Raw genomic sequence first — 13,936 nt, 5'->3', positions numbered from 1 at the left:
AGCTGAAGAAAGATATTTTGGTAGAGGCACAAATTAGAGTCAGACACGGGGACTCCCCATGACATTTGCATAGGAGGCCTACCTAAATATTATGATGCCTGTATTGATAATGTAGCGCCAGTTGAGCAGCTGGAACTGTTTCTGAGAGACCTGGAGCCTGCTTTTCCCTATGAACACACAAAGCTGTGTGTATACACCTGACTGGAGTGATTTATTTACAAAAGAGAAAACCACAAAGTAATGGCAATGTCACCTGCTCGTTAAAGGGCCCAGCTCTAAAGGGGAGAAGCTACTTGAAGGGCAACAGCATAGTTTACCATTTGTGCCTTTCCCCACTGACATTAACTGATAGAAGCTGAACTAGTGGATTTTACACTGCAGATATATTTCTACAAGAAGCTAGACTCAGGGCATCTGCTCACTCACTTTAGACTGTCAATTAACACCCTGATTTTAATTTTTGGTCACAGCTGATACGCCTTAAGACAGAAGTTTCATCATAAAGCTTTCATTAGTCATTCCTTGAGTCATCCTGTTTCATGAGCTCTTACCCCTACCAAGATAAAATCTAGCTATCAGTAACAATTCTCAGAGACCTACCAGTCAGTGGTTCTATGATGCAACCTGTAGCAGCCAGGCAGAATTTACTCCTCCATATTTCATCTCCTGCCAGCCATCAGCAAGGCAAAGTAAAAACAGCTGCTCTGAGCCCACATTATTGCAGTGAGATTCCAAGGGAGAGATGCTGAACCTCATTTAAAACCAAGGGAGAACCAAGAGAAGAAATTAAAGTCCTAAGCCTGTACCTTTGAAGTGGAATGTTTTTTTTCCTCAATGCACATCTATTCAAAATAAATGCTTCTCATGCCTGCTGGGCAGTAAACCTTGCCATGTAGCTGCATAAACTGTACTTGGCCATATGGTTAGCAATGCACCATGACAAGAGACATATCATAAAAATAGTGCTGGTAGAAATATTCTTCAAACACCACTTATGGGCCAAAAATACCCTCTAGAAGAATCAGACCGTGAAAGTACATATTGAGGTTGCTATCTGGTACGACAGGCAAACGCTCCTGCTGTGCAAAGCAAAAGGTGGATTTTTTTGCTTTGAAAACATTGGGTAAATATTCCTAGATAGACAGATCTTAAATGCATGGCAGGGACTACAGCATGCATTCACTGATCAGTGGTTGAAGACTGCCCAGAAAAGTCCAGGGGATGTGGGAAGAGAGCAAGGCTGCAGCTGTGGTCATACCTGAGGATGAGGATACATTCCTTCAAAGGGTGGAAATCCCACAGCACCACACATCCTCCTAGATCATATGGGAGATGTTTAGCTGAGTCACCAGAGAAGAGCAAAATAGAAATTTCCAAAGCTGGAAGGTGCAAAGTTTTACAGACATCCTATTATGTTCAACTTACATAATTTGAGTACTTAGCTGCTTAGATAATATAGTGACAGAACTTTTTAGAATTGAAAAAAAAAAAAAATAAAAAAAGCTTCTCACAGATAATAATATAGCAAGAATGGAATTAAAGTACTCAAAAATCAGTAAAACAAGTCCCATTTTCCTTCTGGCTTTATTAGACATTTCCAAGAGGGACTTAATGCAACAAAGATGATGCCTCAACTCCTATAGCCATGACAACATTTACACTGAACTGTGACTTCTCAAAGTATTGTTTTTCTTTTGGAAACAGAAGCTTCTGGTGACTTAGACACAAAAGGCAAAGATCAGGGTTCAAACAGTAGTCTGAAGAGGACTGGTTTTTCTCCTGTTGAACTGCAAACTTGCACTAACTTCAGTGTGGATTCCTACTCTCATCTGTATGCAACACCTAATGTCTTGCAAAAGATGAGCTCTTATCTCCATGTACATAAAGATAAACACAAAAGTCTTGCACAAGTGGCTGCAGCAAAGGACTGTAACTAATGTGGAAGAGTAACCATGCAGGCATGTTATACCTAGAATTATTTCTTCTTTGATCACAAATTTTGGGGTTTATCTATGTTATCTACATAAAATACCGAGGACTTAGAGCCTCCACTGGCTTGAGTAGTGGCTCTATATCACAGCACAAGGAATAATATTGATTTTTGTAAGATGATCACGTATTCATAAAACATATTTTGGCCTAGATGCTGATAGACTAGAGCAAGGGAGTAGAAAGAAATAAGCTCTTTTAGAAGATAGTAATCACATACTTCATTAAGGTGAGAAAGAAAGGCGTCCTACCCAGTTATTTCATATGCACAAGCCATGTTATCTCTAATGAAATAACAACACCTTGTGCTGCAGAAACAGGATGGACGCACATATGAACAACACAAGTGGGGCTTACTTCAGAAGTGTTTCCTCTGCACTGCTTCTGGTACCTTCCTCTGCTTGCTTTTCCAAAGCAGCATCTCTCTGGTGGTTCAGCTTCTGGGCAGGTTATTCAAGGACTCTTTTTCAAGTACCAATACACTTGCAGGGATAAGGTTTATCTGAAAGGCAGGCTATGCAAACGAACATACAATAAACTTATGTGGTTCCACATTTTTTTTCCTCTCCAAAGATTGTTCTTCCGTCACCTGACCCTTTGGTGCAAAATGCATCGACAGGCTAGAAGCTGCTATGTAAACTTCACATGCCAAACACAGGGAATGCTAAGGACATCCATAGCTGAAGGGTTTCCATGACGGGGGAAGCCCATATTCATGTGAGGGTGGAAAACTTGGTTTACCAACAGTCAGGCCATTTGCTTTGGAATAATTTGATCACTGTTGGCGTTAGACCAATTAATAGTTTACATGGTACAACTGTGTGCTCGGGGAAGCGTCGGCTTCCAGCTTCCATGACTAAACACAGGACTGAAAAGGGCAAGGAATGATAACAAAGGAATTCAAGTTATCTACTACCGGAAGGCAAACCTGATTTCCAACCCAACACCTGCCATTAAGAAACAGTTTCCCACAAATTCCTCATTTCCTTTGTGGAGTCTCATATCTCAGGTTAGCCAGGGATTAGAGGTAAGATGCCAAACAATTTTGCTTATCGACAGAAAATCTACCAGTTCTTTGTGGCAATAGCTAAAAAAAGGAAAGGTGCACATGTGGTGCTGCTCTTCCATCATTTTGAAGCTGTTCTTCAGGATATTGTATTACTTTTTGTCTCTATTTATTTCTAAGCGCTATTGCTTGGCAGGCAAAACTTTTGGACTGTGTTATGTACCAATCCTTCCAGCATCTAGGTTTTCACAGCGTTATTAATACTCAAGAACACAGGAACAGATCTAAAATAAATATCCCACTGTACTCTTCACTGGGTCCTATGCATCAGCTACTGCACTAGGACAAAGCAACGCTCGGTATTCCACAACTGGATGGAGAACAGAGAAGGGAGAGCTCACAGCGAAATGCCGGGAGCTCGCGCGCTGTAAACAAACAGGATGGAAGATCAATCCAAGCTCTTCTTTGATCCCAGCAGCCCGGGCTGTGTCCTGTTTGACTCTGCACCGACAGCCAAGAGCCCCTCTCCTCCCACTTCCACCAGGCACAAGGCATTCCTGAGCCTCCCCGTCCCACAGAGGCTGGGTTGGGGCAGCGCTAATCGGGCTGGGATCGATGTGTGCTGGCCAAAGAGGGGCAGGGCCCTCGCTCTGTCCCCAGGAGCAGCACAGGAAGCCTCTCCCGAGGAGCAGCAGGCTCTGCTGCTCAGCGCTTCCCATGACCCAGGTGCCTCAACTCCAACACTAATCACGCTTTCCTCTCTGCTGCTCCCAGAGGACTTAAAGGTGTTCCCTCAGATGCTATAATTTAGCCCTTCCAGGCATCAGTCCTGTTCACCCATGCGAGGACAACAGAGTATTTAAAGCTGAAACAGCCAAAGAATATATTCAAGAATCTATGATAAAAGCTACAATTTTATGCACCGTGGAGCATCCATCAAGGAAATGCACAGAGCTAGTGCCACAAAATAATTACATGTGCCGAGTCCATTGTAAACACAGCTTTTATGTGCATCAGCACAGCTGGGGACAGTGTTTAAAAATATAATTATGTAATGCATTTTATGTAGTCCGTGAGCCATTCAAGTGATACCATCGGTTCAGCAAAATTGCATGCAGCAGGTCTGTATCTATTGGCCTGAGCAAAGAAACATTTTTCAGGAGCATTATTTTTTTTTCCTGCCACAAAATAGATTTGTCTCCGATGCCTACGGGGGATTTGTGTCTCTGTCATTGGCCACTTTCTCTCCTACTTTCACCAATGAAGGAGGAAGAAACGGGGAGTTATTTTTGGCCTTGCAGCAGACTCCAGCATCTAAATCAGTTAGTTCTGAAACCACTTGGGGTGGTGCCGGTTCTGTTTTAATGGCTTTGGAGGGAAGGAATTTGTGATGTCTGACTTAGTGAAAGGAAACAAAGCGGCTGTTGTGCGGTGGAAGGGCAAGGCAAGGTTAAGGCTCCGTGTAAGGAAGCCGGGTCCAGCCCTCAGCACTGGATGTGCAGCAAAGGGAGAGCTGTGGCTAGGGCAGCACAGAGGAGGCTATTACTGAGCCACACAGAGGCTTCAGTTAGAGGAGATCTCTATTAAAATGCACAGAGAAAGCAAGCTTACAGCTACACTAACTGCTGACACCCTCATACACCCTCCCCACTTCCACCCCCCCATTTATTTTATCCTTGCAAAGCTTATAGTGTATGAGCTGCAAACACGTAGAGGAAGCTTTGCCTTCCTTCTCGTTCAATCTGCAACTGCAGCTCAGTTGAGGTGATGCAACAGTAAAATTTCTGATACAGTGCTTCACCGTGCTGCTAAATAGGAGCTGCAGCATCCACACACGTTTATCTGAGACAAAAATTGAGGTTTGTAGATACTACTTAATGGTGATTTTAAGGCTCCAAGGCTTTCACTACTTTGCAGACAGTAGATTATGTGTCTCGGCTAAATCCTACATGGAAAATGATGTTTGAGCTGTCAAAGTCACTCTAGGAGACCCATAAAATTGTTTCTTTCATTTAAAGAGACCATTAAAGAAATCTGTACCTAGTTTCATAACAGAAGATCCACAGGTGGGAGTAGTGAGATAGCTTCTTCAGCTAGCCAGGAGCTGCCTGGCACAGAAACAGGACTTGATGATGATTTCTAAATATAGGATCTGATATCAGAAAAGAGATTTCCTTTTTTCTGTTAAATGCTGGGTCATGTGTAGCATACAGAAAAAGAGAGTGGGGACCAAAATCCTGGTGTCTGCATTCCTGATTGCATGCTGGCATCGTTGAGATAGAGAGGCACAGCTCCTTGCATTCTCCCTCCCTTCCTGTGAATGTTGTATTTCTCTTGGCTTAGTGGGGCAGCGTTGATGGGAAGAGGGAAGGTATCACAGCCAGGAGAGCCCATCACTGGCTGCAGCATGGCACAGCAGAGCCAGGCGGGAGCGCTGCTGGTGGATCACACCCGGGTGATCAGCAAGGCTCGAGAGAACGGCTGTTTGTCTGAAAGACAGGCAGACATCATCCAGCTACACTTTCAAAAGGAAGCAAATACAGCGCTGCTTGAAAAATCTCCGAATTGCCATGTTTGATTCCAGAGCTCCTAAGGTATTTAGATGTTTCCTTCCCCACGGAAATCTGTGTGAAATAAATTTTGTAGATGAAGCTCTTTGTGTTCTCTGTGGCAGATTGTGCAGATACAGACTGATACAGTGCATACCACCTCCTTTCAGAGAAAGGGCAGCTATCAATGCCTTGCCTCCACTGCACAGCCTACTGGCACGTGTTGGTGCTCATATTTCATGTCACATTACACAAGGAGGATAACGCTTCCCATGAACAATTTAAGTAAGCAAATGTTCACACACATATATATATTACGTAGATACTGAGCAGAATCTTTATACATTACTAAGGAAAGATTGATTTGGGGGAGATCTAAGCAGTTAGATGGTTTCTGGAATTAAACTTGAGGAAAAACAAACTTTTGCATTTCTAAAATCATACAACGTGTTTTTCAAAGTTGCACATAGTGGAGTTTTTTCCGGGGAACTTCATCAACACAATTACTGCTTTTCAACACAAGGATGTACAGTACAGTTGATCACAATGAAACAATTACCTCCTATCATGCACACAAACAGAAGGTATAAATAAGCAGTACTTTTAAAATTAATTTTCTGAGCAGAATTGATCAGTGGCCAACTAAAAAGTCCTTCAGTCTGTAGTATCAGTATCAAATGAAAGAATTCTATGGCAGAAATTTTTTTAAGATGTAACATTTTATATTCTCATGGGAATTTGTAATTGTCCACTTGAATGTGCTTGATAATTTAGAACAAGACATATTTAACACAATGCCTGCAGACAGTGAGCTGGACTTTCAAAACCACACTGTTGAGCAAACACAGTCAGAAGGTTATATGTCTATGGCTTGTTTATGCACAAGAAAATTCCCTTGTAAGTCTGGTTCAGAATGTATGATACCAGCAGGTGAAGACCAAACTCTTCTTTATATGTCTTGTCTAATCCAACTGGTGAGGTACAAGTATAAAATGAGTTCAAAAATTTACAGTTTTGGACCCTAAAATGCTATATTTACTGCCTCCCAAAGGAAACATGTTAAGCAGAGTACTGTCAGCAGATGAGACATAGGGAAGGGGCAGGAATGAACAGGCAATGCAACTTCCTCAGGATCACATAACAGCTTTGTAGAGGAATTCACAGCAGAGCCCCTGACTTGTGTTCCACAGATTGCTAACCACTCTCAGGTCCAAACTGCTTTCCATAGAATATCAAACACTGCACTACCACAGAAGCAGCAGAGACCACGTTCATTGAACGTTTGTTAAACACATCTGGTTTAAGGTTCTTAACAAAAAAGTTACTTGAAAGGGTATGCTCTATCCGAGTGCATTCAACAGAGCTTAATGGCTTAAAAGCTAAAAGCAAATTTGATTACAGAAACCACTTTCAAATGGAATGTGTTGTGTATGATCACAGGGAACCTTCAAAACATAAAATTAAATAATTTATATCAGTGCCTTCTGGGTGAAGCCTAGCTGTGAATTCAGAGGTAGAAATATGCAGGCAGAATGTTGTGTCCTAGAAAGAAGAACAAATGCTACTTCTACCTTTCTGAGAGAACAGAGAATCCCAGCAGTGACGTGAGCACAGAAAAAAAAAAGTAGTTTAAAGCAGGGAGAATCCTTCAGACTGTGTGTGCAGCAACTTCTGAATATCCATAAAGAAGTTAGTGCTAACTATATTTATTAGCTAGCAGAATTACCTAGGTGTAACTAAAACTCTGATTCCTTGAAGCCAGTCACTCATTCTTAAAATATGGTACATATGTGAAACTGTTACCACTTCCAAAAGAGACAACTGCCTTGGCACAGCAGACTAAGTAACACTGCAGGGTAAATGGTGGGATTCAGTCACAGGTCTGAGGGAGTGTTGTAAGAAGAACCCATCAACCCTTTGCCCTTAAATTCCTTTGGTGCTCTCCCTTTAATCCCTCATACTAATGTTATTTATGCAGTGTTTATTAGGAGTGGTTTCTAATTTCAGGTGCCTCACTAAAACCACCCAGCTGCTAGAGGTTTGCACACCTTCATCTGAGAGAATGGAAGCAATGGGCAATACCTGCTCTCACCTCCTTCCCTATGACTGCAGTAACACATTCCCACTTTTTCAAACACCACTACTCAGCACAAATGGCTACTCAAGCTGTATTTCCTTAAAGAGGTGGGAGTTGGGGAAGCATTGGCTATTTGGGGACTTGCAGGAAAAATATGTTTTGTTTAAGTAAGAAGATACCAGCAGATGGATTTCATGAAGGAAAAACACGGAACAAAATGCCACAGCCAGTCCAAATAGTTACAGCGAAGAAGAAATGTGAAACTGAAACCCAACTTGTTAACTGTGTCTTGGCAGTGTGCAGTTGCAGGTAATAATTGTCTTCACAGTCCAAACTCATGCACTTCCCAGCCCATGAAATGGAAAATTGAGAACATAATCACCCTGACTGGCAGGCAGAGCTGGTGGATGGCAGCTTTGAGCTTCTTGGAAACTACAAAAGAGACTCGGCCCTTAGAACAAGCAGATGCTGCTCAGCCTCTTCCATGGCACTCTCCAAAGCACCTCATAATGAGGTGTTTCCTTTTACTCACTGTGCACAACAACAGAAGTGGTGGTGTGGCCTCATCAACAAGCAGGACAACAAAAGGACAAGGAGAAGGTGATAACCAACATCCACCTGCAGCACCATGTAAGAGCACTGTGAGTATTTCTTTCCCCCTTGGAAAAAGTAGGTAGGTGTGGAGAAAGGTTCACAGAAGTTCTTACTCTCCATTCTACCCTGAATTTTCTAGAATTCATGGCTGCTGGCTGAAGCCAGTTTTGAGCATTCACTTACCTGGCACATGCAGGTGGGAAATTGGTCTGTTATAAAGTGAGAGAGTTAAAGGCAAGAAGGGACCACTACAATCACCCTTTCTAATCTCCAATGTATTTAACTTCAATTCAGTAACCCCATAAACAACCACATAACCATCTGTTTAAGTAAATATCTGGCTAAAACATCTTCTGAAAATACATTAATTCTTGTCTTAAGATGAATATATGAACAATCACTCCTTAGAAGGTTTTTTCAGTAATAAAAATTATTTCAAAATTAAGCCAAATTTCTAATTTGAGCTTACTTACCCTTGGGTTCCAGATGTCTGAGACATACTTCACCAGTCTCCCCACATCCTCTTGAGCCATTCAATCATTTTTTGGTAATACCATCTTTCTGTGAGGGTACTTTATACTGAGCAAGTCAGCTTTTAATCTTCCTCCTGAAAAAGCTAAACCAGCTCTCCATTGAGGCTCTCCTACTAAAGATTGCAGGCCTCAAATCTGTTTGTGGCTTTCCGTGAAATCTTTAATCAATACCTAGGCAACTAAAATATCTGTCACAAAATAAAGGATATTGAGAAAAGGGGCATATGAGGAGAAACAGCAAGTATGCAGCATTACAAAATACAACGTTCAGACCTAGACTTCATCTATTTTACTCTGCTTTAAGTTCCAACCTTACCTTTAAATCTCCTACATGTACAGGAAGAAAAAATTAGGGAAATCATTGTATTTTCACGTCTGAGGACAAATGTTAGACCCCCCCCTGCATTGTAGAGAGAGCTGCTTAGGCAGTGTGCAGGGCAGTGTCCAGCCAGAGGCTGGGATTAAGGAGGTGTGCAGAGTGTTCCCAGGACAGCCAGCACTGCCTGGAGCTGGCTGGAGGCTGCTCTGCCTCCCGCTGCCAAGGGCTGGCCAGGGCTGCTTCCACCCTGCCCTGCTGCAGGTCATCACCTGCCTGCACCCAAACTGGGCACTGCTATTTGGGACTGCTTCCACCCTGCCCTGCTGCAGGTCATCACCTGCCTGCACCCAAACTGGGCACTGCTATTTGGGACTGCTTCCACCCTGCCCTGCTGCAGGTCATCACCTGCCTGCACCCAAACTGGGCACTGCTATTTGGGCTGCAGGCTGTGGCTATTCAAGGACCGAGTTCATATTTGCTAAGCTGTTAATTACAGTGTAGGACTTAGTTTCTAATACCAGTGACACAGCAGGAAGCTCCCAAAGTCCCTACTTCACCCTTCCCCACCAGTACCAAGGGGACTCCATACTACTGTTACTTTCACATCATTATGCTTTTAAAAATGATCAGATCACAGTTTCAAGAAGGAACCATCCTTGGAATGGCATATATTTAAAAGAAAGGCAATTTCCAATTACTAGAGTCTGTAAAAGCCAGAGATCAGATTCAATTACACTGCACTTTGCAATTTACAATCTGTTGGTGTTCATTTCAGCAGAGGCTTGTTAAACGCTCTCTTGCTGCAGACCTTCAAAATGTTCTTGCCAACTGAAAGAGCAGTGGTTCTTAGTCCAGAGCCTTACCATAGCTTGAGCCATTAAAATCTGGGTCAGACCCCAGCCTCTGCTCAGAAACCCCACTTAGGCAAGGCTGGCACATGGCTGGGTTTCAGCCCAGTGAAGGAACCTGGCGGGCTACTGGGCAAAGCTGGTGGAGCCCACATTTAAAATGTGCAGTCACCAGAATACACAAATATGTCAGATTCTGACAGGCTCACTGACCCATCATGGCTCCAAATCCAGAATTTGAAGGTCCTTGTGAGTGAGGCTCTCTGGTTTCACGGTTTGGCTGCTATTGCTGCAGCACATAAGCCCTCAGAGACAACAGGCATGCTGTGGAGTTCTTGTCCTGATGTTTCCTGATGCACATTCAGCAGGTTCACAACCCAAGGCAGGTGGCAAAATCCAAGGGAAGGGCCACAAAGGCAGTAGATTCCCAGGCAGGTGATCTTTGCAGGCCTCTTCTTGGAAGTACAATGCCAAATATCCCTTAGGTGTGCTACTATAAAAATTAAGCAGCACGGTAAAGTCAATAGAATTGTGTCAGTTCATACCAGATCAAAATGTGGTGCTCTCTAGGACACTATGTATCAGTGGATATACTTGATTAATTGAAGACACAGGTTTCCAAAGAATCCCTGGCTCAGGAAAAATGAAAAAAGTGTCTTTTGATGTGTTACAACAAAGCAGTTTCAATATATGCCCTAAAGTTGATAGCAAAAATATTTGCAACAGTGGAAAATGATTACATTTCTAAACTCACCCCAGGACTAACTCAGGCATTCCTTCCCCCATTTCTGCACATCTACTGGTATGGACCTTGTCAAATACCTGAAAACATGAAACTAAAGCAGGTGAGGGGAACAACAACAGAAACAACAGCAAGCATCCCTCTTAGTAGTTAAAGAAGTATTTTCCAACAAGAAATGTGCCAGAAACACTAAAGTGATCCACTAACAAGGAAAATCAAAATGCTCAAAGATTTGTTTAGGAGACTAGATAGCAACAAAAGTCACTGCCATTAAATCTTGCCTGTTAGCAATGGCTTAGTGTAAAATTAGCTTATTCCTGAATGGGCCATTGCCCTGAGGCTGTGGTTATTTACCTGCAGAGGATAGCTGAGTGCACCATGAAAGTTCAAAGTGGGCAGCTGCCTTCGGGGATTTAATTTGCATTTATTTTAAATATTGTGACCTCTCTGCTTCCCTTTCTGCATTTCATTTTTTTAAGTTTGCCTTAGTAATTGTTAGCAATTTTAAATTTTTGTATCGGTTTTGGGTGTGGTGGGAGCCAAACATAATTATCTGCTATTGTTCCACTAGCACTGAGCTACATGACCCGCGACATGGGCTACGGGGGTTTTGTGTAATCAAGATAAATCAGAGTGATTTCAGAGAAATGCATGGAGTCAAGCTCAGGTTGCACAAATTGCTCCAAAGTCAGAGGAGGAACGAGGTCATATAGCAGACAGCAATCTAAAACCTAGATTTGAACAGGTGTCAGTTGACCCTCCTGCCATGAAGAACGATCAGAAAAAGCACCAGGGGAGGATGAACGGGAACGAATCCTGAAGGAGCTGCAGGCATGAGAGCCCTGGTTCCCTCAGAAGTCCAAGGACTGCAGCAGCACACAGCAGCCTGCAGGATTGCTGGCTCTTTCCGTGCCAGTCCTTGGGCTGCCCTGGGGTAGCATCCAACAAGAGGTTTTGTCCCTAAACCGTGGGGCTAAGGAGGTTCCATGGAGGACGTAAAGTTGACTTTGGCAGCCTTGAGGAAAATCTCAAGGCAGTTTTTGAGGTGAAATGAGGCGAAAGCTAGGAGACTGGCAAACTTGGAAAGGCAGCAGCTGCAATATTCATCAAAATTTAAGTCACATATGGATTAAAAATGAAGACATAACTTCTGAGCTATGAGTATCACTAGGAAAAGGAGACAGGCAAATCAGTACAAAGGGAGTTTTTAGCTAAAGAAACTAAACGTTAACAGGAGACACTGACATGAAGTTGGCTTTTATAAGGAAGAACTTTCCCTTCCTGCTCCCAGCACGGCAGCGAGCCAAGCTGAAAGCCGATGATCAAAGGTCAGTCAGCGCTCCTGAATCTCACTAGTTATCAGGATCTCCGCTGGAAACAAATGCTTTCACACTGCACTTGAGCACGTTTATAAGGGCTGCTGAAAGCTACATTTCAATTAATGCAGGGGTAATACACTTCGGGTTCTGGGCAACATCAGCATGCAGATATTTCGAGTGGCAGTGAGTCAATACTCTATTACTAGCAGCTCTGCAGGAAAAGTGCCCGCTGGGAACAGGGAGGCAGCCATAGCCTCCCCTCCCAGGAGAGGGCCGGGTGGGGAAGCATCCACTTCTGCTGTTTGCCCTGTGCTAGGGTTTTTGGATAAGCTGAATTCTTTGGTTTCTGTGATTATCAGCTCAGCACCCCTGTTAGAGGCCTACATTTGATGTAACAACTTTTCAAAACCTACCTCAGAACAAGACCAAGCTTCTGCAGATGGAAAAGCTGATGACATGAATTTTGAGAGCCTGCTTTTGTCCACACCACTCAAGTAGCTCTTAGAGGACTGCATTCCCCCAAATGTTCACATCTCATCACTTCTGTTGGAAAGTAATACATGTGTGTGTGTATCCATCTATCCATCCATCTACCCATCCATCTACCCATCTCCTACAAGGGATCTCACAACTGGAGTCACAGAGATAATTAGGGAAGGAACCACGCAGCATTTCACGTTTCCTGCACAAAAGACCCATAGGTTTCTCTCAGTTTGGGGCTTGGCTATCAACTGCATTCTACTTTCTGACCTTGAGCTGTTGGGAAGTATTTTCTGGACTGGACAATTAGGAAGAAAACGGAACAGTATGTGAAGATTGGTGTGGGTTTACATACTTTTGAGCAGGGTGGCTGATTGATGGCAGATGGGCCACACCTATCTGGAATTTTCTGGTCCTCAGAATGAATCCTGGTATGAACAAGTTACTGAAGAAGAAATTCAGAAAAAATACTTAGGGATCTGTCTGAAAAACATCATACTGGTAAACAAAAAGGCAAGGAATTGGATTTTTTCCCCATGAGACTGTGCCTGGCAACTCCATTCTGCTCTGTCATACTCATACACCACAGTGCCTGCTGGAAAATGAAGAACTTAAGAAGGAAAATGGCAGAATCATTCATATAATATGGGTGGGCTAAAATAGAGCTAAAGAGGAAATAAAAGATATTATATCCACAAACACCAATTAAGCTGTGGGTGTTAATGAAGAACAAAACTTTCCTTCATTGAGCTCAAACAGTAGTTAGGACTGAACATTACCCAATATGCATAAAACAGAGAAATAAAGCTGTATTTTTTTAAATGAATGAAATTCTCTTGGGAGATGGTTGGCACAAAGTCTAAGCACAAATGAAGAATCCACTTCAATCCATAGAATAGGATTTAAAGCCATAGACTTCTTTTTTCACCAGGGCTCATTTCATCCTCCAGCAGGCAGAGAAAGGAACGACAGAGGAAACCAATCCAGCAGCTTCAGAAAATTACAAAAAACCATCAACTAACCAAAAAGTTGGAAAATAGCACCTCGGCATGTGGGTTTTCCTCCCCCTGTTAAATTATTGCAGCATTTATTCCTCCACACTCTATTCAAGTTCCTTGTATATTCATCACTTCAGAAAGGAATTTGAGTGGAGTGGTAATGCATAGCCAAGTAAATGATTTGGATTTGCTTATGGCTTTCTCAAAAAATGCAGATTTATCTTTGTATCAGCAGAGTTTGGAGATGTGCCAGCTAAGAAGGTAAAACACAAGGAAAGCAGTAATTCCATTTTTTTCTGCTTAGCAATTAGCTCTTCAATTAAAGTTGGGAGAAATTTTTTTCAAGTCTTTGTCATATTGTTGAAACACAAAACTGCTTGTTGTTCAGCAAATAATCTTTATGTCATGCAGTGTTTAAAACCCTATAGTGACAGACATCTGCATGGGATACCTCCAGATTAGTGTAGAGCTTCCTGACTTCA

This window comes from Fringilla coelebs (assembly GCF_963513975.1).
Source record: "Fringilla coelebs genome assembly, chromosome: 3".
Classification (NCBI taxonomy): Eukaryota; Metazoa; Chordata; class Aves; order Passeriformes; family Fringillidae; genus Fringilla; species Fringilla coelebs.
This window is presented reverse-complemented; position numbering follows the sequence as displayed.